The sequence below is a fragment of the Polistes dominula genome, unplaced genomic scaffold, assembly GCF_049000335.1.
Source record: "Polistes dominula isolate Pdom_NZ unplaced genomic scaffold, Pdom_raw_medaka contig_27, whole genome shotgun sequence".
Taxonomy (NCBI): Eukaryota; Metazoa; Arthropoda; class Insecta; order Hymenoptera; family Vespidae; genus Polistes; species Polistes dominula.
Window position 1 is genome coordinate 1,743,955 of NW_028300906.1, and position 24,403 is coordinate 1,768,357.

At 28.2% G+C, this 24,403-nt stretch overlaps 1 protein-coding gene across 1 annotated transcript in view; it reads right to left on the bottom strand.

The window, feature by feature from the left end:
• dachs (unconventional myosin-IXb-like dachs) overlaps window positions 1-23,046 on the bottom strand; it is an 84,977-nt gene extending 61,931 nt beyond the window's left edge. Inside the window, exons 1-2 of the mRNA XM_015325441.2 lie at window positions 22,042-23,046; window positions 20,266-20,518 (exon numbers count right to left, since the gene is read on the bottom strand). The gene's annotated coding sequence lies outside the window, so the exon portion shown is untranslated. The remainder of the gene's footprint in view (window positions 1-20,265; window positions 20,519-22,041) is intronic.
• Between the last annotated feature and the right edge of the window lie 1,357 nt (window positions 23,047-24,403).

The following is a 24,403-nucleotide window of genomic DNA, read 5'->3' on the forward strand; positions in this document are numbered from 1 at the left end:
AAGGTTACGTTCTATACTTAATAGGATTAGAAATATAAGGCGTGAAGGAAATAATTCGTTATGCCAGTATTAATCGTATGCATCGTTTCAGATATTACTCGTACTCAAAAGCTTTGACTTCATAATATATATCGAACAATTATTTCTTATTACTTGTCGGCAACTATGAAAAAGATTTGTTTTATATTTCTTTTATTTTTTCTAAATTACATTTCTAATCTTTTCTTCCCTTTTCTTTTTTATATTTATTTAATTATCTTCACATATGCATTTTCGATAATGTGTTTTCAATTTTGATCAATTTAAAACGAGATTATATTCTTCCTTTTATTTTAATATTTGAAAATATATTCTATAAAAAAAAAAAATGCAAAGCATGCGTGTAAAAAAGAAAGAGAAGAAGAAGAAGAAGAAAAGAGGATTGGGTTGGGAGGAGGGAAGAAAAAACAAATTCTGCCTTGTTTGAAAAGCAAAAGAAAAATTAAAAAAAAAATAATAGTAATAATAAATAAAAAAGAAAAATAAAAGAGATAGTATAATAAACCAAGGATGAAGGTAAAAAATATCTGTGATCTGTGAAGGTGAAAAGTTCCGCCTGAAACAGAACGACCTTGTCCACGTAATCGAGCAAAGCTACTACGACCTTATTATAGCAACCGCTGTTATATACACCAGCTGTTAAACTCAGCAAGCTTTTTGATATAGATCGAACGATCGCACACCTTCCGATGTGTTTATTTGTACAACAAACTACGAGGAAAGTTTGACGACTTTGTTATACCGAGGACAGCCTCCAGCCATTAAAAGGCTGATTTTCATTTTATAAAGAGCTGTCGTCACCTTTCTGATGGATTCCAAAAAAGAACGGGAGGCTTTCTTTACTAATTTATATTAGATTTCTTTTTTAAGGTATTATTTTGCGAAATTTATTATATCGAAATATTGACAAAACTTATCATCTGCTCGTTAAATTAGAGATTTTAATTTATATTATTACATTTTGTTATTGTTTGAAATAAAATATTTTGTGACATTTATTACATCAAATATTGACGAAATCATATTTACTTTTTCTCGTTGAATTAAATTTTAATTTATATTAAGTAACATTTTATTTTATATTGTTTGTAATCAAATTTGTCCAATCGATTTAAAGAATTAATCAGATTATATAATTATTTGTAGTAAATAAATATTTAACTATTATTTTTTTTTTTTTAAAGTATTTAGAAATTATTTATAATCATGCAACAACGTGTAATCTAATTTTTATATCTCGTCTTTTGATAATACAAAAGTATTGTATCATTATTTGCAATAAATAAATATTTAACTATTATCTTTTAGAATATTTAGAATTCTTTTACAATCAACGATACAAACAACGTGTAATCTAATTTACATATATCTCTTCTTTGTTACAAATACAAAAGTGTATTACAAATTTTAATTAAATATCCTCAAATTTCTCTCCTTTGCAAAATGTTATCAATTGAACAAATAATTATATAAGTACCTTCTCGAATATATTATTTAAAAAAAAAAAGAAAGAACAAACTAAAAATTAAAACAAATCAAATATCATTTTTCCTCAATTGTAATCCAATAAAAATACTCCCATATAACCAACTTCCCCATTAAATTTAACTGAAGAATCGAGTTAAGAGAAGAACGATCGACAGAAATGGAGAATGGGGGAGAAAAGAAAAGAAAAGAAAAGAAAAAAAAAAGATTATTCTCCATTACAGGTCCCGAACTCGATGCAACGCGTATAATCGAGTTAAAAACACTATGACCAAAAAAATATAAAATAAAAAAAAAAAGAGAAACGTAAGACACGTGCTTCGATTCGTCGAGCAAAGTGGCGGCTGTGCGTTTATCCAGCTCCATGGTGTTGTTGACTGCTTGATGGTGATCTCAAGGATTGCTATTACTTAACATCCCAAGAGATCTTCTTGAGAATGAGTAAGTGAGAAGAGAGGGTGGGGAGGGGAGGGGAGGGGAAGAGGGGGTGAGGAGGGGAAGAAGGGGCAAGAAGGGGCAAGAAGGGGAAAGGGAAATGGCGAGGGTCAAGTCCAGGAACTTTAAAAGAATGTTTCTTCTGAATCCAACGAAACGATCGGGCGTGGATACGTTCTGCGACTGGTGATCCGTGAGAATTCCCTTTCAGAACCCCCCCCTACCCCTACCCCTCACCTTTCGTGTTTTTAACCCTTCCCAAGATCTCTACATCAATGCGTCCTCTTCTCTCTCATCAGAATTTTCTTCTTTTCTTCTCATTTTATTTAATTTTATTTTATTTGATTTTATTTTATCTTATGTTAGATAGATGTTCAACAACACGCACACATAAGTGGCTGAACGTGTGGAAAAGCAGCAACTTTTACATAGTTTTACCTACACATCTTAAAACCATGAACGTTTCAAGAATGTACTTCGACTATTGCAAATTAGTAAGCTACGCGTTAGTAACACGGTAGAAGTTATTTTGTAAAGGTAAGTTTAGTTACGTGGTACTTTAATTTCAAAGAGAATCTAAACTGGTTAGTTTAAAGTAAATGTTTGTTACCTTTATAACAGTGTTTTATTTGAAAAAATGTTACTTATTTCGATTCAATGGTTTGATTTAGTTTTAATCATAGATTTACGATTATTTAAGAATTTACTTTATTGTATTTTAAGGGTAAAGATAAGAAACATTTTAATATGTCGTTTAAAAAAATTAATCAAAGAAAATAAATATTTTTTATCGATCGGTCAAATGATGTGCTCGTTTTGGATTCTCATTGTTAATAAAATTAAAGAACTTCAGAGACCTTTAATGAATGAACCTTTTGGTTAGAAAGGTAGATAAATTTGAAAAGCTGAGCACGATCGATCCAAATTTCTAAGTAGCTGAAAAATCTCTAGAATTCATCTGGAATACAAATATCGTTTGTAAGAGATGTAAAATTTTCATTAGATAAAGATAAAGTCACGTTGTCATCGTTGTCATCTACGTGACTACAAATTTTCGATTGACTTATTTTCACCTTTAATAATAAGATAATTAAAAGATAATTATAATGATGATCGTTCATTTAAAATGTATATTATTAATAATTATTGTAATATAATTTATGATGTTAATAATAACAAATGTAACTTCTTGAAAACATTAACTCTATCCTCATTAAGTATACCAGAAAACTTTGTAATGAACTTAAAACGAGACCGCAAGTTTTCATGGACATAGGATAAAGTAAACCCTAATATTAATTATTGTACATAAGATGAACAAGTTAGATGAACTATAAGCTTGACAAAATCCAACAATGAATTCTCGTAAGATAAAGTAACTCAAATTTTGAAACTTTGTCTCTTGTAACAGAGAAACAATTTCTAATTTACATGTTACATTTTCTTTACTGATTAAAAATGATATAGGAATAAAGGAAAATATTTTTAAAAATATAAGTAAATACAAATATAAGTTATCAAATAAATACAGTTAATATAGTATAAATAATATAATATAAATATAGTCAAAAATAATAAATTATTTCTGTACTATGTGAACTGTAGTTTTTGTAAAAACTATCTATGTTTTATAATACAATATTTTCTTACATATTTTATTAACCTGTGTTCAATTACATAAAAATTTAAGCAATGTGATAGAACATCTGATCAATTGTTTGAGAGTCACTGTATATATAATATATATTGCATATTTAACGAAAAATAAAAGATACAATAATAAATCATGAACTTTGAAAATTTGTCTTTTTAGAATTTTGAGTTAAATCAAATGTTTTATTAGAATTTGTTATGTAGAATTATTTAAATTTAAGTAATATTGTTATTTATTTATTATTTTGTTTTTTAATCATAAATTTTTGCAGATACTTAAAAAAAAAAATGTATTGCAAGAGTTTTGATATAAATCATGGAATGTGGGGGTGGGGTTAGGGAGAGGGGGTGGGGGAACAATGTTAAAATTCTTGGGTCGAATGTATCCAAGTACCCAGTCTTGGTGGATCGGATCAGCCAGCACGAAACGAGAATAATTATTATTTGTCGGCCGGTAAATTTTGTAGTCGGCTACCCGCCGCGTCGATATCCGGCTACGGCCAATTTTTCGATATATCTCGATGCACCGTACTGCACCGTTCGTGGCGCGCGTTTTGTGTGCCCTCCACCAACCACCACCACCACCACCACCAACCACCACCACCACTTTCTTCCTGTGAGAACCCTGACCTCGACGACCTCCCTTCGCTCGGTGTACACGATGTATACCATATAATTAGAGGGTCAGACAAATGCCGAGGTCCCTCCCTTCGAACTCTGTTCTATACCGAATGCCTGAAAACACGCTTGTGCTAAGTCTCCCTTTTTTATTCCAAAAAAAAAAAAAAAAAAACAGAACAAAAATAAAGAGATTTCAAATAAGATCAAATCAAATGAAAGGATCAAGAAAAGAAGAAATTTCTAAGAAAGGTATATTATACTGCTAATATCATCTAATTGGCTGTATTTTTTTAACATTATTTTATATTTTTCTAATTGTAATATCACGTGAACGTTTATAATAAGTATAATTAACTATCAAAAAATATTTCAACGTTACTACCTTCTTATTTTATTTATTTTACTTTTTACTTTTAATTATAATAAATTGTTCTAGTTATTATTTTTAACAAGTAATATATAATATAATAGTATCATAGTATGAATATAATTTTAAAAATATATATATATAATTTAAAATTAAATATATATATGGATAATTATATTTATATATTAAATATTATAAATATTAAATTATTATAATTTTAATATCTACATTTAATTAATTATATATATATACATACCAAATAATATTAAATTAAATATATAAAATTTAAAATATAATATATATAAAATTGTATATATATATTTATATATATTAAATAATATTAAATTAAATATACAAAAATTAAAATATATATAGTTAAATATAATTAATATAATTTAATATTAATTATATAGTATAAATATAATTGTATATTAATTATATATACTACATATAAAGCAAGACATTAAATAAATTATATATAGTAAAAGCAACAATCTTTTGAAGAAGGGTGGAAAAAGTGAGAATAGGGGGAGAAAGAGATAGAGTATGTCTACTCGTTGAACTTAACGAAGTCGCGAGGTCCAGAGAAACGATCGCGGAAGTTAAAACTGCATATATATATATATGTATAAAGGTACGCCACGTGAAAATAATAAGTTACTGGTGGATTTACGATGCAGGACCTCCCGTCGTGTCGCAACCGCGGCGTAACTGAATTTCAAATTTAAACGTATTCGCACCTGACTATGGGCCAAGCTTTATGCATAGGAACAAACGATATTCTCTCTCTCTTTCTCTCTCTCTCTTTTTTTATATTTTTTATCTATTCCTTTCTTTTCTATTTTTTTTTTTTCTCTACCTACGCCCATTTCCATCTCAACCTTTACACACATCTTACCACGAGTGCTTATTTTCTTTCCTTCATGCGATTCCTACCACGATAGGGAAATTCTTTTTTTTTTTTTTTCAAATATATTCCTCTAACCAAAGACCACTTTAATCTCTTTTCCTCTCTCCCTCTCTCTTTCTCCCTCTCTCTTTATTTCTTTATTGAGAATTTTACATAAACGAGTTAGCATAAAACGATTCTTCTGAATACGTGTCATAATACAATACGTGTAATCACGTATAAGATAAATAAATATACGTATGGTATGGTAAAAAATATACAATGAATATAATAATGTTGATTAAAAAATTAAGATTTGCAAAATAATATATAAAATAAAATAATAATATATTATTTTGAATTGAATGAAATTAGAAAATTACTAGATTTCGAAATAATTTATAATATTTTATAAAAAAAAAAAAAAAAAGAGAGAGAAAATAAAAATAAACTGAATGATTAATTGGAAGTCTTGTCAATCAAACGAATAACTTTGAATTGAATAAATCTGTCAAATGAGAAAGAGAAAGAGGAACAGAGAGAGAGAGAGAGAGAGAGAATAATATAAATAATATATGAAATAAATTGAAGATTAAATCACGTGGATAATTAATCATTTGTAATACTTATTACATTATAAAATATTATTGTACCGTTACACACTTAAATGCATGTCGTATACAAATTATACGATTAAAATATTAATTATAACAATGTTTAAATTTATAAATTCTATTACGTAAAATACACAATCACCGTAAACGTGAATCCTTATCGAGAGTCCTTGAACGACTTCTTTAAACAGGTCACGTAACCGATCTCAAGTCTGGAATAATAACAACAAATGGTGTTCGTTACTAACACGACCACCACCACCACCACCACAACCACCTTCATGAGTCACGGTTGTGACGTAATACAAACATTAGTCTTTTTTTGTTTTTCGGTTTTTGTTAATACGCGTTCTTAGATAGAATCTTCGATTTAATTTATGTTGTACTGTATAATTTTGTAATGAAAAAAAAGGAAATTGTTATAAGAAATTAATATTTATTCTCTTTAATTTACAATTTACTATTATTATTTAATTTCTATATATTATTTACTATTACTATTTTATAGTAACATGTAATTTATTGCAATATGTTTGCGTGTATATAGAAATTTATTTTATATACATTTATATAACACAATTTATAAAAAATCAAATTTTAAATTTTCTATATTGTATATGTTTATATGTAATTATTAAATACTATTTTATAGTAATAGTATATACTATAACTAATTACTATTTACTATTACTTAATACTAATAGTTATACTATTTCATTTTATTTTATATTATAATTATATTAATTTATATAATAATTATATTAGTATTTTTTTTAAATAATTATTAGTATATAATAGTATTACTATTAGTAATACATTTACTAATACTAATTTTTCAGTGATTTACAAATTTACTTAGTAGAGTTCACTATTACTATTACTATTTTATTAATATTATTACCAATAGTATTAGAATACTATTTTTTATTTTAATAATATTAGAATACTATATTTTTTTGTTGTTATATTATTTGTTATATATTTATAATACTATTACTATAAAATAATAATAATAATAAATAGTATATAGCTATAGTAATAATAAATAAATATATATATTTGATTTAATATTATTATACTATTACTATTACTTATAAATTTCTTTTTAATTTATAAATTCTATTTAATTTACAATTTATAATCGATTATAATAAAATTGCAAAAATATTTGTTTCATTTGTTTAAATGTTTTTATACGTTTTGCGTATTTATACAAATAAATCTTTACTTGCAATTTCATTTGATATAAACATGCTATAAAACTATGTAATCTCAATGAAAGACATATTCCTAGGCTTACATTGACACCATAGTGAGAGAGTCTATTGAAGCTAACATAAAGTTGATGGACAACATGATCTAACGTAAATCGCAAACCCATTAGATGGGACAGGTGTTGACGCTACTTGGAATCTCATGCAAGCACAACTTTACAATTACACTCATTAATTTTACAATAGGTAAATACATTCAATTAAATTCATTTCATTTTAACAACGAATATTGAAAATTAAATAAACAAAAATATAATAATGTAAAAAAGGGAAAAAAACAAATACTGTAAGATTAAAATAGAAAAAAAAGAAAAAAGTAGAATAAATTGTATCCATATTAAAGTAATCGATACAAAAAATAACTAAATTCATTATTAAATTTAAACAATCAATATAATTATTTAAATTATACTATAATAATAATAATAATAATAATATTAAATTAATTATATTAAAATTATAAATCAGTATAATTGATAATGACAATTGATTTGATGTTTTTTGTTTCAATTGAAAGATAATTGACAAGACTTGAAGATCAACAACTGAATGATATAATTCATAATTATAATAACATTTAATGGATCTAATCGATCAATCGATTGGTCGTCAAATTAAAATAATAAAAAAAGAAAATAAAAGAAAAGAAGAAAAAAAAAAGAGAAAGAGAAAGAGAAAGAGAAAGAGAAAAGAAAAAGAGAAAATAAGATGAGAAAGAAAAAGATAGAATAAACCGGTAATGTGACTAACTATGCGGCTATCCGTGGAACGTGTGGTGTGATGCGACTTTAGACTAATTAAATCTCGATGTTTCATGGTGTCAGGTAGGCACACTCGGAACGATCACGATCTGTCGTGAGATAAATCGAGGCGACAAGAATTAAGGACTAGTCGAGACTCCCTAGTTCCCATTAAATCCTTTTTTCTTTCTTTTTTTTAAACCCTCATTCTTTTCATTACACTTTTTTTCTTCTCCCCTATTTTTATTAGAATTCTTCTAGGAATCTTTCTTTATACTATTTTTTTTTATTTCTATATTGATCTAAATTCAATCGTTAATTATACTATAAATAATATTATATAATATATTATAATATTTTCTATATATTATTTATAATAATTTTAATATATAATATATTGGGGATTTTCCGTTTTAATATAATAATATAATATTATTAACTCTTAATTATTAATTAATTTTTAATTATTAAAATATATAATTTATAAATATTATATATAATTATATATAATATAAGTATTATAATATATTCATTATAACACTTATTTAACGTTTAATTAAATTATTAAATAAATTGTTTATTATTTAATTATTGGTATTAATATATATAATATACTGCACACGCAAAAAAATATTAAACACGTTATTAAGTATGGAATATTTGATTAAAAATAATTAAACACGTTGTGAAGTATGGAATATTTGATTAAAAATAATTAATATATACAAAATAAACAAAAAACTTCGAAAAATAAATCTTCAAATTAAATAAAAAAAAAAATATAAATCCAACTAAATACTCGTTCACTTAAAATCATATTTTTATAATTAATTATAAAAATCAACGTATATATAACATACTGCATGTCACATTAGTTAATCCCATTTTCAAAGGGATTCCATGATTTACGTACTAGGTGCAATTTCACGAACGTCTCTCTTCTTTTACACAAACTCTCAAAATAATATTAATAATAATAATAACAACAACAACAACAAGTATAAGAAGAAGACGAAGAAAAGGGAAGATAGAATAGTAGTTGTAGTAGTAGTAGTAGTAGTAGTAGTAGTAGTAGTAGTAGTAGGAGGAGGAGGAGGAGGAGTAGAATAAGAAGGAGAGAAAGGGGGTTTAGAATGCGATCTAAGATGAGAGATTAGTCGGTAAAGAGAGCCTCAGGAGTACGTACGATCGCGTACGCGTGTAAATATGGGGCTTGTAAGTAGGCACCAAGGAGTAGAGAGTAGAAGAACGAACGAACGAACGAACGAAGATAATAAAAAGAAATAGAATGAAAAGAAGAAGAAGAAGAGGAGACTGTTGGGTTGGTCGACCATAGTGCAGCAGCTATCGTTGCACCAGGATGCGCATATATGTAAGTCTCTGGTGTGTTAGCAGAAGTCTACCCACGTTAGACGTTAGGTTAGCGAGCCATACGTATCGTTATCGTGACATCGTCGTTTTAAGGCACCGTGTTAGCGTGGAACGAATAGACAGTACGCAAAGAAAGAGAAAGAAAATAAGAGAAAGAAGAAAGAGAGAGAGAGAGAAAATCTGCTTGCCCAGACCCCAAGGAGCTGCCTTTCTTGAACACGTGGAAGAGGACCTCAATGAAAAGAGACAAAAAAATTAGGGATAGGGTAGTTTGATAAAGAAGAATAGAAAGTAAAAGGGATCTTTTAAAAGAGAGACAAGGATTTATTTATTTAAATATATATATATATTTCAAATTATATCTACTATTGGAATACTTTTGGTTTTGTTATAGATGTTTTTCAAAATGTTTCTATATTAGGGTTAAACAAAAGTTCGTATGTTTGTTTTAATTTACTGTTAAACTAATTGTTTTATTTTTTTTTTTTTTTTTTACAAATACCAAATACCTAAATCTTTTACCAAATTTTATTTTTATTGTATTTTTATTATTTTGTACCAAATACAACTTTACAAATACAAATTCCATTTATACAGTTTATAATACAATATAATTGAAATAATAATTTTTTTTTTCTTAGAATGCAAGTTGGTTGCAATACCAACCAACAAAATCTTTGATTAAATTACGAAAAGTAAGTAATTTTAAATTGCAATTATTTATGAAAATAATCAAGCATCATCTAACGCACATTCTCATAGATTAAATAAGGGAAATGAAATACAATGAACAACAACAAAAATAGTCATGCTTGTGTTTAAAACCCAATGATTACCTTAAAAGTATCGAAGCACCACCACCCCGATGGCAATAAAAGTTAAAACCGTATGTGTCTTTCCCCCTCTTCTCCTACAATCCTCTTTTTCTTTTTTTTTTCTTTTACCATACTTGGTATACTACACGTATACACACACATATGAACATACACACACTTATTATTTTTTACCACGGTTAATCTCTCATCTTATGTAGATCCTTAACTGCATTTGCATTCGAAGGTACAACCGATTACGAGACAACAGAATTGAACCCACCTACCCCCTCCCTCCTCCTCCTCCTCCTCCTCCTCCTCCTCCCCGTCCTCCTACCCCTTCACTGTACCTACTACTCTCAACGATCGACTAGTAATTATCCATCCAACGGGGGTGTGCTTACAGTGATTTGTCCATTTTCGGCAGGCCGCTATTTGCATTCCGATCGACGAAGTACGAGTTGTTATCGTTAAGAACGATCTCATTCTCTATCTCTTTCTGTTGTTCTTGTTTTCTTTATTTCTTTCTCTCTTACGAATAAAACGTCCTGTTCTTTAATTACTATCCAGGATTTTATTCAAGAATTTCATCGACTGTTAACTTTGTCCAACCCAATCAGTTATAAATATACTATAAGTTATATCTATAATAAATAACGAATGAAATAATATAATTGTGATATCATTTATAATTAAAATATTATTTTCGAAATAATAATTGTTAATCAAATAAAATATAAATAAATAAAGGGGGTAAATATAGTGGATAATATTATATTCAAAGAGAAAGATTTAATTATAATGGGTATAGAAAAGTATAATATTATAAATATAATATATAATAATATATTAATATAATTAGTATTAATTGGCATTAGAAACTCGAAAGTTTATTAACGATATTAATATAATTAATGTATTTAAATATATAATTTATTTTTTTAATTTTATTATTATAATTAATTACAATAAATGGTAATAAATATATTATATAATTTATAATATATATTAAATAATATTATATATAAATATAAATACTATATATATAATAATTACTAATACAATATAATTTAATATATAAATTAGGATAAATATATAATATAATTATAATAAAATAAAGTTCTCAATCTTGTTAGTAGGAAATAAAATAAGAGACACCCTATATATAGTATCAACGTAACTTGCTAGGGCAAAGAAGAAACAAGGTTAACATAGAAAGGGCTCAACCCGGTTGGACCTATTGTATTGTAATACAGTTTGAACACGGCCAGGTAATATGGCATGCTTACAAGTATTTAGAATGTACTGGGTGTACACTGATCGCAAATATTCAAACCGAACTCTCTCTTTCTCTCTCTCTCTCTCTCTCTCTCTCTCTTTCTCTCTCTCTCTCTCAAGAGGAATACTTTTACACGTTTAATCTGTTGCGGATCTATCGGCATTTTCTTTTGTCCATAAATACGGTAATACCAACATACACACACAGAATAAAGAGAAAACCGAAGGTAACATAAACTTCTGTATACTGTAATTCGCCTATATATATATATATATATAGACGAGATTTTGCACGTGTATTTTATACAATCAAGATTTTACAAATATACCTGGTGGTTTAAAAAGACTTTCCTGTAAAAAGAAAATCAAATGACATTATTTGTATTAAACTGAAAGAAAAAAATGTTGTTGTTTCGTTTTATGATTTCATATTAATTGGAAAGAAGTCTCATCGTATGTGTAATTTTATAATAACAATCTTACAAAGATAAAAAAAAAACTCGTCAACTGCAGCGATCATTTAAAAAATGTCAGTGAAAAAAAAATAGAAGAAGAAGAAGAAATGAAAAAATAAAAAGAAATTTTTACGATTTTCCATAGTCGCGAATTTCTTTGGTGGTTGTAAAGATAAGCGTTTAAGTATGGGTTATTAAGATGATCTCAAGATCCATTAAGAATTCTTAAAAAGGATATATAAGGGACGAAAAAAGACCATCTTCGTACCTTTTTAAATCCTATTCAAACTTGTAACTTGGTATTAGAAAAAAAAAGAGCATATCGATTATTCTATTAGCGTAAACCAGGTAGTCTCTCAATTCACCTAACCCTTATCAGTTTAAAAAAAAAAATAAAATAAAATAAATATCTTTTGAAATTGTTTCTCGTAAAATAAAATAAATAATTACTTTATTATTTGTTTCATATTTTTGTGTGTGTTACTTTTTATGCTGTTTTAAAATGATGATAATTCTCAATGAATTTCTAAATGTTTTTCTAAATTGACATTATTCAAATATAATAAATGATATTAAAATAATATATATATATATAATAATAAGAAATATATATAGATATAAACTATATGAAAACTATATATAAACTATATAATATATATTATAAAATTATAATTAAAACTATATATAAACTATATAATGTATAGAGTAATATATTATATTATATATTTAAGTATTTATTTATTAATACTTAATTTATTTATTATTACTATTTTTTACTAGTGTTGTCAAAATAATCAAATCAAAACTATTTCACATCTCATCGTTAAGAAATAAAAATAAAAAGGTCTCCCATTATGGATTAGGAAAAAAAAAGAAATCGTGTGTGATGATCTTTTCGAGTGAGTGTCACTTAAAAAAAAAGAAAAAGATATTTCAAATTCGATTCATTCTCAGTTGATCTAATAGACAGTTTAAAGTCATGATAGAAAAAAAAATATAGGAAAGTTAGAAGGATTAGAGGGAACAGCTTTAGGGGATAATAACCCCATGAATAATAGAAGTAGAAGAAGAAGAATAAGAAGAAGAAGAAGAAGAAGATACTATGGGACGTTTGGAAGTCTCGTTAAGAGTCGATGCTTCGTACCATAAAGCGTCTTGGATTTCACTGTTAGAAGGACTGAAGGGCTGATCCGCTTAAGGGCCGGTTTGGCATAACACAAGAGAAAGAGTTAAAGTAACAGAACGAGAGAGAGAGAGAGAGAGAGAGAAAAGGATAGTGAAGGAGTAGAATTGAAGAGACGTAACGCCATGGAAAGATCGTAAATCGAGGGGAAAAAACGATTCTATCGTTTCTCCTACAGCTCTGTGCTCGTTTTTGCATCAGGGATCAAAAGGGAGTGGAAAAGGGAGGTGAGGAGAGGAGAGGAGAGCTGAGAAAATCGTTTGAATACGTGCCGACGTAAGTATTTCAACACGACGAATTTATTGTCTCTTGTGTACGTGGAAATCCGAGAACATTCGAAACCTTCCTTCAACAATCGTATTTGAGTTTGCCTTAGAATTTAACCTAATCGGAATAAAATACTGATATTTCTTTTTTCTTTTATATTTTTGTTATTTTAATTTAACCCCTTAAGTTGCACGCTTGAGTTAATTCGAGCGCACTAAACTGGCCAAATTTCGTACACTCGAGTTAACTCGAACAGCGTTGCATTCTATGATGCTATACAAATTTTGATTAATTTTGTATTTTGTTTTTTTTTTTTTTAATTTTTTTGCTAAGACAATATTCTAAATTGATTTTTTTTTTTTTTTAACTGTGCGTTAAGGGGTTAATTAACCAATTAAATCTGTGACGCTCCATTTTGAAAGTGGGCTCCGCTATGTGTCGCTAAAATCGTCCGATGATGAGTTAGTTTCTTTTTAGGTTAAAATTGTTCGTTTTCAGGATAAAATGAACTGAAAATAAAAATAAAAAATTAGTAATTTACAAATCTTGAAACTATTCTTACTCATTTCTTGAAATGTAAGAGTATTTTATATTATTTTAAGAAAAAAATTCTTATTTAAATATAGCAAATGATTATTACTTTTTACGCAATGACGAGTATAACTAGTCATGACAAAAAAATCCTGCTCACTTTTTCGTGACAAGTATAGTCGTCAAACTCAGTTAATTGGATTAATGAAAAAAAGACTTTTAGAAAATTATATTTAATTCGTTTTGCAATTAACTATAATAGATACGTCACATTTGTTTATCACAAATGATTGAAAATTGTATAAATGAAATGAATGAAAATTGATATGTTATTTATTGATGAATGAAAAATGAGAAAAAATGGATCTGATTTAGATTATCGAAATGTTTTCAAGGATTACTAGCCAAACTAGTTCTCTTTCACTTTCTCTCTTTCTCTAAATTCATCCTCACTCATTAACCATGGTAAAACGTACCGCGTCGGCATTATGCATATGTGTCTCGCACGTTTAAAATAAACATACTGAATTAAACATTAGCAGCCGGATAACAACGAATTTTAATTATCTTCTTGCCCTCTCGGCAGCCACGGCTTGGTACGATGCAGTTGATCGTTACTGTCGCTTTCTTCCTTTCGAACAATAAGTAACATGAATAAATAAAATAAAATAAAATAAAATAAAATAATAATCAAATCAAAAGTTGGTATGTGATAATAAAATCAAAATTAATAGGAATCAACCAGACGTGAAACAAAAAATCAAAATGAAACAAAAAAACAAGCAGAAAAGAAATAAAAATTTAACTGGAAATAATTCGAACAAAAATGCTGACAGGATTTTTTATTTGTTTTTTTTTTACCCCGCTTTTTTCCACTCGATCGATCGAGCTTGATCAAATTTGAAAGTGTCAAAAGATATAAAAAAAAAAACGAAGAAAAAAGTAAAAAAAAAATGTTATTCATAAAACTGAAAAAGGGAGAATAAAATTGATATAGAAAGTGAAAAAAAAAAAAGGATAAGAGAAGAAGGATGACAGTGCGAGAAGGTCGTGGCTAACGAGTATCGGATATATTTTTTATTCTTTTTAATTTTTTTATTTGGAAAGAGAAGAAACGGAGTTTCTAACGGGTGTCAAAAGTCGAAAGGGAGCACCTGTGGAAAGGATAGCTGGGTAGGGGCTGCTCCTGGTAGCCCTAAGAACGTTTCCAATCGACGATTCGAACGGACGTTTATCACTGGTGAAGCTGACACCTCAATGGAACACGAGTGAGGCTACGGTTTTTTACGAGGAACAACTACCACGACAACTCGGACGGATGTTTCGTCCTGGTGAATTGTAGGACGACGCTTGTCTCGTCTATATCGGATAATAGGATAGTACCATAGAAACTAAAAGATAAAAATAAAATGAAATGACGTTAAAGAATACTTTGGTATCCTTATAAACATTTTTCGAATCATATAATAAACGGTTGTAACATTAGTTTTAAATATTACGTTTAATTTACATGAAATCTTTTATAATTGTAAAAAATATTCCATTGATGATTGCAATGGATCATTGAATGTTTATCTATATTAGTTCGTGCAAAAAAGAATTTTTTGAAGTGAAAACTTCTTTAGAATGGGAGTGATCTGAAAAGTAAATAAACGGAAACTATAAGATGGAAAATATAAATTAAAATAATTGTATTGTCTGCAAAATTTTACAAAAAAAAATTGATTATAAGATACATGAGAGAAAAAGAATTAGACAACGTTGTAGAATACTTTTTTTAATAAATATCCAAAGACATGTTTTTTAATTATAATGTTTGCGTATTTAGGAAATTTATACTAATTTTTCAATAAAATAGAAAAGTTTGTAAATACAAGAAACTCTTATCGGATTTATCGGATTTTAATAGGAAGATCCTCCGAATCGCAGTTTTTTATTTTTTTTCTCAGTCTGGGGTATGTTCGAAAAGTCCTAAGATTTATTTTTAAAAAGTGCTGCAGGTATATTTTCGGAACACTGGTCCGAATGGACTGGTTGGTCAATACGACCAACAATTGCACATAGATCTATATAAAAGTTTACTTTAAATTAAAATTAATAAAATATATATAACTACCATTAGTATAAATCTAAAGCAAATATAATTATCCTAAAATAAAAATTTTATTCGAACTTTCCAAACTCTTTTTAGATCATAATTTGAATTTCTATCTCCTTTTATTCTCATTTTCACGGTTAACATAAGTACTATTCGAGAATAGAATAGAACAGAATAGAACAGAATAGACTCTCTATTATCTTCTTTTGAGTTCTTCCAACTCTATTCCTCGAAGTCTATAATATCGTACTGATATCGAGCTTCTCGTATTGTCTTAAAACGTTTAGGTACATCGTAGTTGAATCGAGCCACGTTGAAATTCCAAAGAATTTGTCGATAAGCCCGATTAAAGGGCGGTCTTCATTTCACGAGCCGCATAATCCGTGCTGATAATGTTAAGAAAATTCATGCTCGTTAAGTTGCCATGCTCTTAGCACGACAAGGCACAGCACGGCACACCGTCGCCACGTTTATACGTTTATCCTTCCTTTTCTAAAGAAAATCATGTAGATAGTAGTAAGAGAGAGAAAGAGAGAGATTAATATCATCGTAAAGTTTCGTGTATAGAGAACTGAACAGTCGTCTTTTGAATAGAACTTATTAAACGTATGGGCTGCTATTTAGCTGTCGTTCTATTTTATTCAAATAAAACAAAGTTTAGAAATGGCACTGATTAGTAATTTAAGAAGATTTGACACATAATAATAATAATAATTATTATTATTACTATTACTATTATTATTAATTATGTGATTCTTTATAATTAATAAAATATTGAAATATCAAAAGTAATAATTAAATAAAAGATGCAATTTACTTCAATAAAATTCTAGAGAATATTAATTGGAACGAATCTAAAATGCAACGAAAGCTAATTATCAATCACCCTCGGAACGATAAGCTGATATCCGGATTGTTACGTGATCCCCATTTCAAAATTTTCATTAGCAAGTTATCGAGTATGAAAGCAAAACCATTGAAGCATCGTTCCTGCTTACAAGTTTTGGTCAGCCAATTAGAAGAAAATCAATAATAATAATACAAAAATTCTTTTCTTTCTTTACGAAAGATTTAATCACACATCGATCATTGTATTTTTCTATCATATTAATTTCTTGACAATTTTATTTTTCATACATTTTGTCTGTCAGTAAGTCTGTTATTTAACATTTTTTCTATACTACCATATTGTCTGTCAGCCATTTTATTAGTCGGCCATTTCTCTTTCATAAAATGTATTAAATAAAATACGCAAAAATACGAGTATTTTTATCAAATAAATTTAGAATAGTTTTCTATTGAATAAGTAGATCAATTATTGATTTATTTATATATATTTACTTTTTGTGTTTTTATTATCATTAAATATACTTATATATATATATATATATATATATATATATATATATATATATATATATTATTTCTTTTTTCTTAGTATTGTGAGGTTAAGAGCAATGAAAAGAACCGTTTCAACGACGACAACGACATCTCGAGACGAGACGAGACGAGACGAGACGCCATGAACGAATAAAAACAACGATACGAGCGCGATAATTAATTGGAGTTCTGACTCTAATCTCTCTCATTCTCTCTCCTTCATCTAAACCACTATGTCTCAATGTGCAAGAAGGATAGAAAGAAAAATAGAAAGATAAAGAGAAAGAGAGAGAGAGAGAGAGAGAGATAGTATAGGTGCTCGATGCCGAGTAATTGAACGCGATTCTCGTCTTTGATTAATCGCTTAATCGCCTAAGAGAAAAAGAGGAATGTTAAGTGAACTGAAAGAGAAAGAGAAAAAACGAGAGAAAGAAAGAGAAAGAGAGAAAGAGAAAGAGAAAGATGAAATAAAAATTAAAAAAAAAAAAACTAGAAAAGGAGTGTACTGATTAGTAAAAAAGGAATATTAAAAAAAAAAAAAAGAAAGAAAGAACAAAAAAAGAAAATCATACAAAAATCGGAATCGCATTGAAAGGAAGTCTCGTTTTAAGAATCGCTTTTCTGTTCGTTGAAACGACGTAGAGTGAGTTTATCCTCGATAACCGATCGTTTTTAAAAAATAAAGATAAAAAAGCAGATCATACAAAGAACTACTCGTTGGATTTTCAGAGAGAGAGAGAGAGAGAGAGAGAGAGAGAGAAATGCATCGTCTCGGTGCTTTTCAAAGTACTTGTTGTTTTGTTTTTCTCTTTTTCGTCTTTTCGTTTACATTAACGGGGCATTCCTGATCTTTGTGGATACGTATGTGTATGTGAATTCGGAAACAAAACAGGTTTCTTCTTTCCTAAAGAGTTATAAATAAAAAAAGAAGAAGAATAAGTAGAAGAAGAAGAAGAAGAAGAAGAAACATTAACGTATGATATACGTGTCAGTTGATTAGAGACATAATTTTTGGTCAAATATTTTTCTTCATATTTTTGTTCAGATAATTACACTCTAATTGGAATAATTTATTATAAAATAATGTAAAATAAGTTTATAATCTTTTAAGAATATTAGAAGATGAAAAATCATCTTAACACTTTAAATGGCCGTACGTCTACACAGTCAAACGTCACCATGGGCTGATTTAATATTTTAAAAGAATTAATTTTAAAAAAAAACTTTATTAAATTTACGAAAAAATTAACATAAAAAAAAAAAAGAAAAATAACAATTTAGCGATGAATTTAATTTTTTTATAATTTTCTATATATAAAGTTATAAATAAATATCAATAAAGGTTGTTCCTCTAGCTATCACACACATGATGCGTGAGCGACCATTAAAGTGTTGATAGTATATTTGTCTTTTTAATACATGTCTCAATAACGAGAAGAATGTAAAATAAGATAAAAAAAAAGAAAAGAAGAAAAAGAAAAGAGCGTGGGTGGGATTGATAAAATTCGGTTTCGGTTTATATGAAACGAGTGTTTTATTTTGACCACGGCTTTAATTCGAAAATTATACGTTTAATCGGCACGCGGATGCTGCCCTTATGTATACATTTATATATAGATAGATACATATATGTATATAAACTATACATATATATATATAATATATACACCTTCTACTCTTTACCGTTCCCAGCCACAGCCAGTAAATATTCATTAGATGTACTCTCTGCACCCTGCCTTTCTCTCCATCTTTCATTTGCATATCACAATCAACGTCATATCATTGTCGAGCCGAGTGCATGGCTCGATTCCAGCCGAGTCCGATCTCCGAGATCGATTCTCTACGAATACAAAGGATGTCGCATTGCTCGCGATTCATCAAACAGAGGATAGTTTACTTTCCATCGGAAATCTATTAGGTTGGGTTAATGTTCGGGGATCCAAAGTATTTTATATCTAAAGATACATTATCCGAATAACACACTAATATATATAATAGTTAATAATGTACAAAACAAATTGAATATCACTCTAATATATTTTAATGTATATTAGTATTTTTTAAATATTTAATATATATTAAATATTACTAAAATAGATTAGTAATTTGGGGATCCAAAGTATTTTATATCTAAAGATACCTTATATCCCAATAACACACTAATATATAATAATTATATAATGTATATTAATATATATAATAACACAATAATATATTATAATATATTAGGTATTTTAAAAATATTTAATATACAATAAATATTTTTAAAATAAATTAATAATTATAATTGCAATCGTGAATCATTATATCACAGTAAATACTCTATTAAAATAGTATATAAATATATATAATACTTAAAAATAATAAAAATATATATAATACTTAAAAATAATAAAAATATACATAATACTTATTTGACACGCATTAACTCTTACTAAATCTAAATTGTTTTCAATGAGAATATTTTGATTTGTTAATCAGCAAATATAGTAGTTTCAAAAACAAGTTCAAATATGAACTTAGTTATTTTATCATATTCCAAAGCAATCCCATGAAATCCTCCCTTATCGTTGTCACATAACCATAAAGCATTATATAACACAAACATAAATTCATTTCTTCGATCTAAAGAATTTTCGATAGTACGAAATTTCGATAAGTCAATGATCCGAGTAAAGTAAACGATCTACACTTCCGTTCTAGCTCGTTACCCTTTTGGTATCTAAAGCTCGTAAGATTTATAACATAGATAACAGTATAGGGATGTACTCACGTCTTTTTCATATCTCCAATCTTATCTTCCAAGTATCCTTTCCCAACCAACTCTCCAAAACGATTTTATTATCCGTGCACACCAATTTTTGAACTCACTTTTTTTTATTACCACAAACAGTTAAGGGTCCATTTATTTCTTTTGATCAATTACATCACAAGTATTTCTAAAGTTTCTTGATAATTGACAAAGATAATCTCACGTATAACAGTATCCAATGTAATAAATCATCTTGGTCCATCTTGATTTGTTCCTATGTAACCAAATTTATTATCCAATTGTCAAAAAATATTATTAGTGTCACTTGCAATCCTTTTTCTTCGATCAATTAATTGATATACACGATTACAATAATAATAATTATAATAATAAAACAAAAAGAGAAAAGAAATTAACAAATGAACATATATAAAAAGAAAATATTCGAACTAACAATTGCTTGTATTAATCATCCCAATTTGCATGACATTTAATAATTATAATTAATAATATGAAGAAGAAGAAGAAGAAGAAGAAGAAGAAGAAGAAGATGAAAAAGAAGTAGAAATAAAAAGAAACTAATATGAAAAGATTTGAGTTTGCTCGCTCGTTGTTCACCTGGACGAAAGTATTGTAATAAGAAATAAAAAAAAAAAAAAAAAAATAAAGGAAGAAAGAAAGAAAGAAAGGGAGTATAAATTTTTTTATTATATTTTTTTTTTTATTTTCTTTTTCTTGACGATTCGTTGTGCGTTAATCCATCACCGTTCGCGCCATCATCAGCCGCACGTTGTGAAGAAAAGCACGCGTGGCGAATTGAAGATGACAGTGGCGAAAGAAAGAAAGTGGCATTAATTCAGTGCGAATGCACGCCAGGCGATCGGTCGTTGACAAATGCAACGTCCAAAAGTGTGCACGAGGTGTGTAAGAAAAAGAGAAAGAGATTGTGTGTGTGTGAGAGAGAGAGAGAGAGACAAAAATGAAAAGAAACCTCCCAGGATGAGACACGTGCCGAACACGAGTCACCGATACTTCCAATTATCGATAATATCATTTATACACCGACATTTATCTAATTATTTTTTATCAATCTTCTATCAATTAATAACATTTGATTTTTATTATTTTATTACGGAACTTTTCATTCCGTTTAAGAAAGAAATTGAATTTGTATATTTTTTTATTTTTTTTTTTATTTTTTTTTATTTTAGTTGAATTCTGTCACGAAAATGAAAATAATGTTGAAGAATTTCAAACTAACGAAACAAAAATTTGATCCAAAAATCTATCGATTAATAAATAACATTTGATTTTTATTTTTTATTTTTTTTTTTTTTAATTTTATTACAAAACTTTTAATTATCGTTTAAGAAACAAATGTAATTTGTATTGTATTCTTTCATTTGAATTTTTTCATGGAAATGAAAAGATCATTTGAAAAAATTCTAAATTAATTAAGCGAAAATTTATCGAAGAAAAAAGAAAGATAATAATGATGATTGAAAAACAATTGAACAAAAATAAATGTCAGAAGAATGAAAATTATTTATATCGAAACGAATAGAAATAAAAGTATATAAAAAAAAAAAAAAAAAAAACATATAAGGAAGATATTTAATAAAATAGAATTAGTTGAAACGAAAATGAAATGATAGAAATAGGTTGAATGTTTCAATGAATTATTATTAAACGATAAATTTGATAAGTATATAGCATAATCGAAAAAAAAAAAAAATGTTGAATGCAAGCTTTCAAACGGAGAAAGGAAGGGTTGTGGTTTCTTGATCGTTAACTAACTTAAACCCTCGTGTGTTCGAGTTCCACGTGCTCTCTCTTTCACTGTATTCGCACGACACACTCACTGTAGAAAACACGTGCGAGGAGGTTTCAGTTTATCGATCGATCAATCGATCGGTAGATGCACCGATTGTCACTCACTTCTTCCAAATAAAAATGCTGACCATAAGACACTTATCTGGCACCATTCGATTGACTTATCTAACTTGCAGTTCAAGGAAAACTTATTTGTAAAAATGTTCATATCATTTTTGCACATTTCAATCTGATTTGATCAACTGTTCGATCATCTTTTAATCTTCAATCAAGTTTAGATTCTTCTTAAAAAAGAATAAAATCAATCGATAATAACACAGTCGTATTTAAATTACCTGTCACAAAAGGTCAGATGTTTCAATTGAAATACTTTTCACCCGATGAAAATAATCAACTATTTGAAACAATTTCCAAGTTATTTTCTTCGATTAAACATTAACACAATAAAAAAAGAAAATCACACACAAATAGGGGTAGTATCTTTTCCCTCATATAATTAGAAACAAATAATATAAGTTCGAGGGGTCAGTCATTTTACGTGAAGTAAACACGAGAAACACACTGTCACAGGTGATTTAAAAATAAAACACACACAAGAGGTAATAATCACTTTAACAGTATTAGTAGAGTGAGTATAATTTGTCAAGTGAAATTAAAAAAGAATAGTATAACGATATAATATAGTAGTAGATTGAAAGATTTCAATTTGAATGATATTAGACAAAAATAGGAAACAATTATTAAAAGGAAGTGATTTTTGGGAATAAAGGTAAGTAATAGGTAAAGAAAATGTATGTGTGTGTATGTCCGAGGCTAGTGGTACTACTATCGGGTAAATAGGATAGAAATAAGCTCCGTAGTCCTCTCTGTCCTCTGATGATTCTGATGTTGTTGTTGGTGATGGTGATGGTGGTGGTGGTGAAGCAACAAGAGGAGGTGTAGTACTCTTGGCGCGATCTAGCCGAGAGTTGTACCACCGGCCGGCCACTGAAGAAGAAGTGGCGTGTGCTGATCGCACGGAACTCACGTTAAACGAAGACACCACAACTCCAAATGGTAAGAAGGGACGGAGAAGAAGTACACAGGCCGAAAGAAGAGTGGTAGAAGGAGGAAACAGGAACGATGAGAAAGAAAGAAGAAGAGTATGGCTTGGTGGAAGGAGTAAGATCCTTCTTCTTCTTCTTCTTATTCTTATTCTTCCATCTCTGAGATGAGGGTGGGGGGATAAGAGAGAGAAAGAGAGAGAGAGAGAGAGAGAGAGAGAGAGAGATCAAGGTAACAAACCAGATATACGATTCTACCCAAATATCTCATTTTTCTCTCTTTCTCTTCAAATTTCTTTTATCTTTCAACTTTCTTATCTCTGATTTTTAATTTTTCTTCTATTTTCTTTTTTTTTTTTCTAATCGTTTCCAAGAATAATAACAATTTTAATGAACTTTACAATCTTTGATTGTTTTAATCGTCAGACCAGAAAAATAAAACAACCTTACATTGACACAATTGCGGGTCCTAGAATAATTAACAATTTTTTAATTCTTTGAAGAAAAAAAAAGAAAAGGATACTAAAGCAGAATATCTTTGGAATATATTTTTCTCAAGGAAACCACACACTTATATTTTCTAAACAATTATCACTAATTTGGTTCTCTGACAATAATGAATCCAAAAAGGAAAAATAGGACAACAACAAAAAAAAACATCCCAATACAATTTCAACCAAATTTACCGTATAATAATGATAATAATCATCATCCCATAAGAAGAGAGAGAGAGAGAGAGAGAGAGAGAGAGAGAGAGGAAAGACAAAATAAAATAATGTCTACGAACGAGCTTGTCAGCAAGTTAGTCGAAATTTCTGATGGGGTCCCTCTTGAACCTCATTTAAAGAGAAGAACCATCATTTTCTTTATTTATTTTTTTATATATCGGAATATAAAATAAGAAGTATAAAAAAAAAAAAAGAATGAAAAGAGACTTCTTCCGTCATCTTAGGGTCCTACCCCTTCCCTTCCTCTCTTTCTTCCTCCCTACCTACCAACTTTCCCCCTACTGCACCCGCATATCCAATCATCGACAAGTCACCGTGAGGATAGGCCGCCGATCAAGCTACGAAATGTTCATGGTGTTGACTGGAACGCTTTTATTGAAGTATGTTTTTTCTATGACGCAGCGATAAGAACACCAATCCGTGATGTAAAATGTAATCAAATTGTTAACAGAGAAAACGTGTTATTTTTCACTTGTAAGGATCATTTATTTATATTACAATAAGTTTTAGTGGAATGAGTGGGACGTTTTGGGACTACTAAGTCCAGTAATCTTT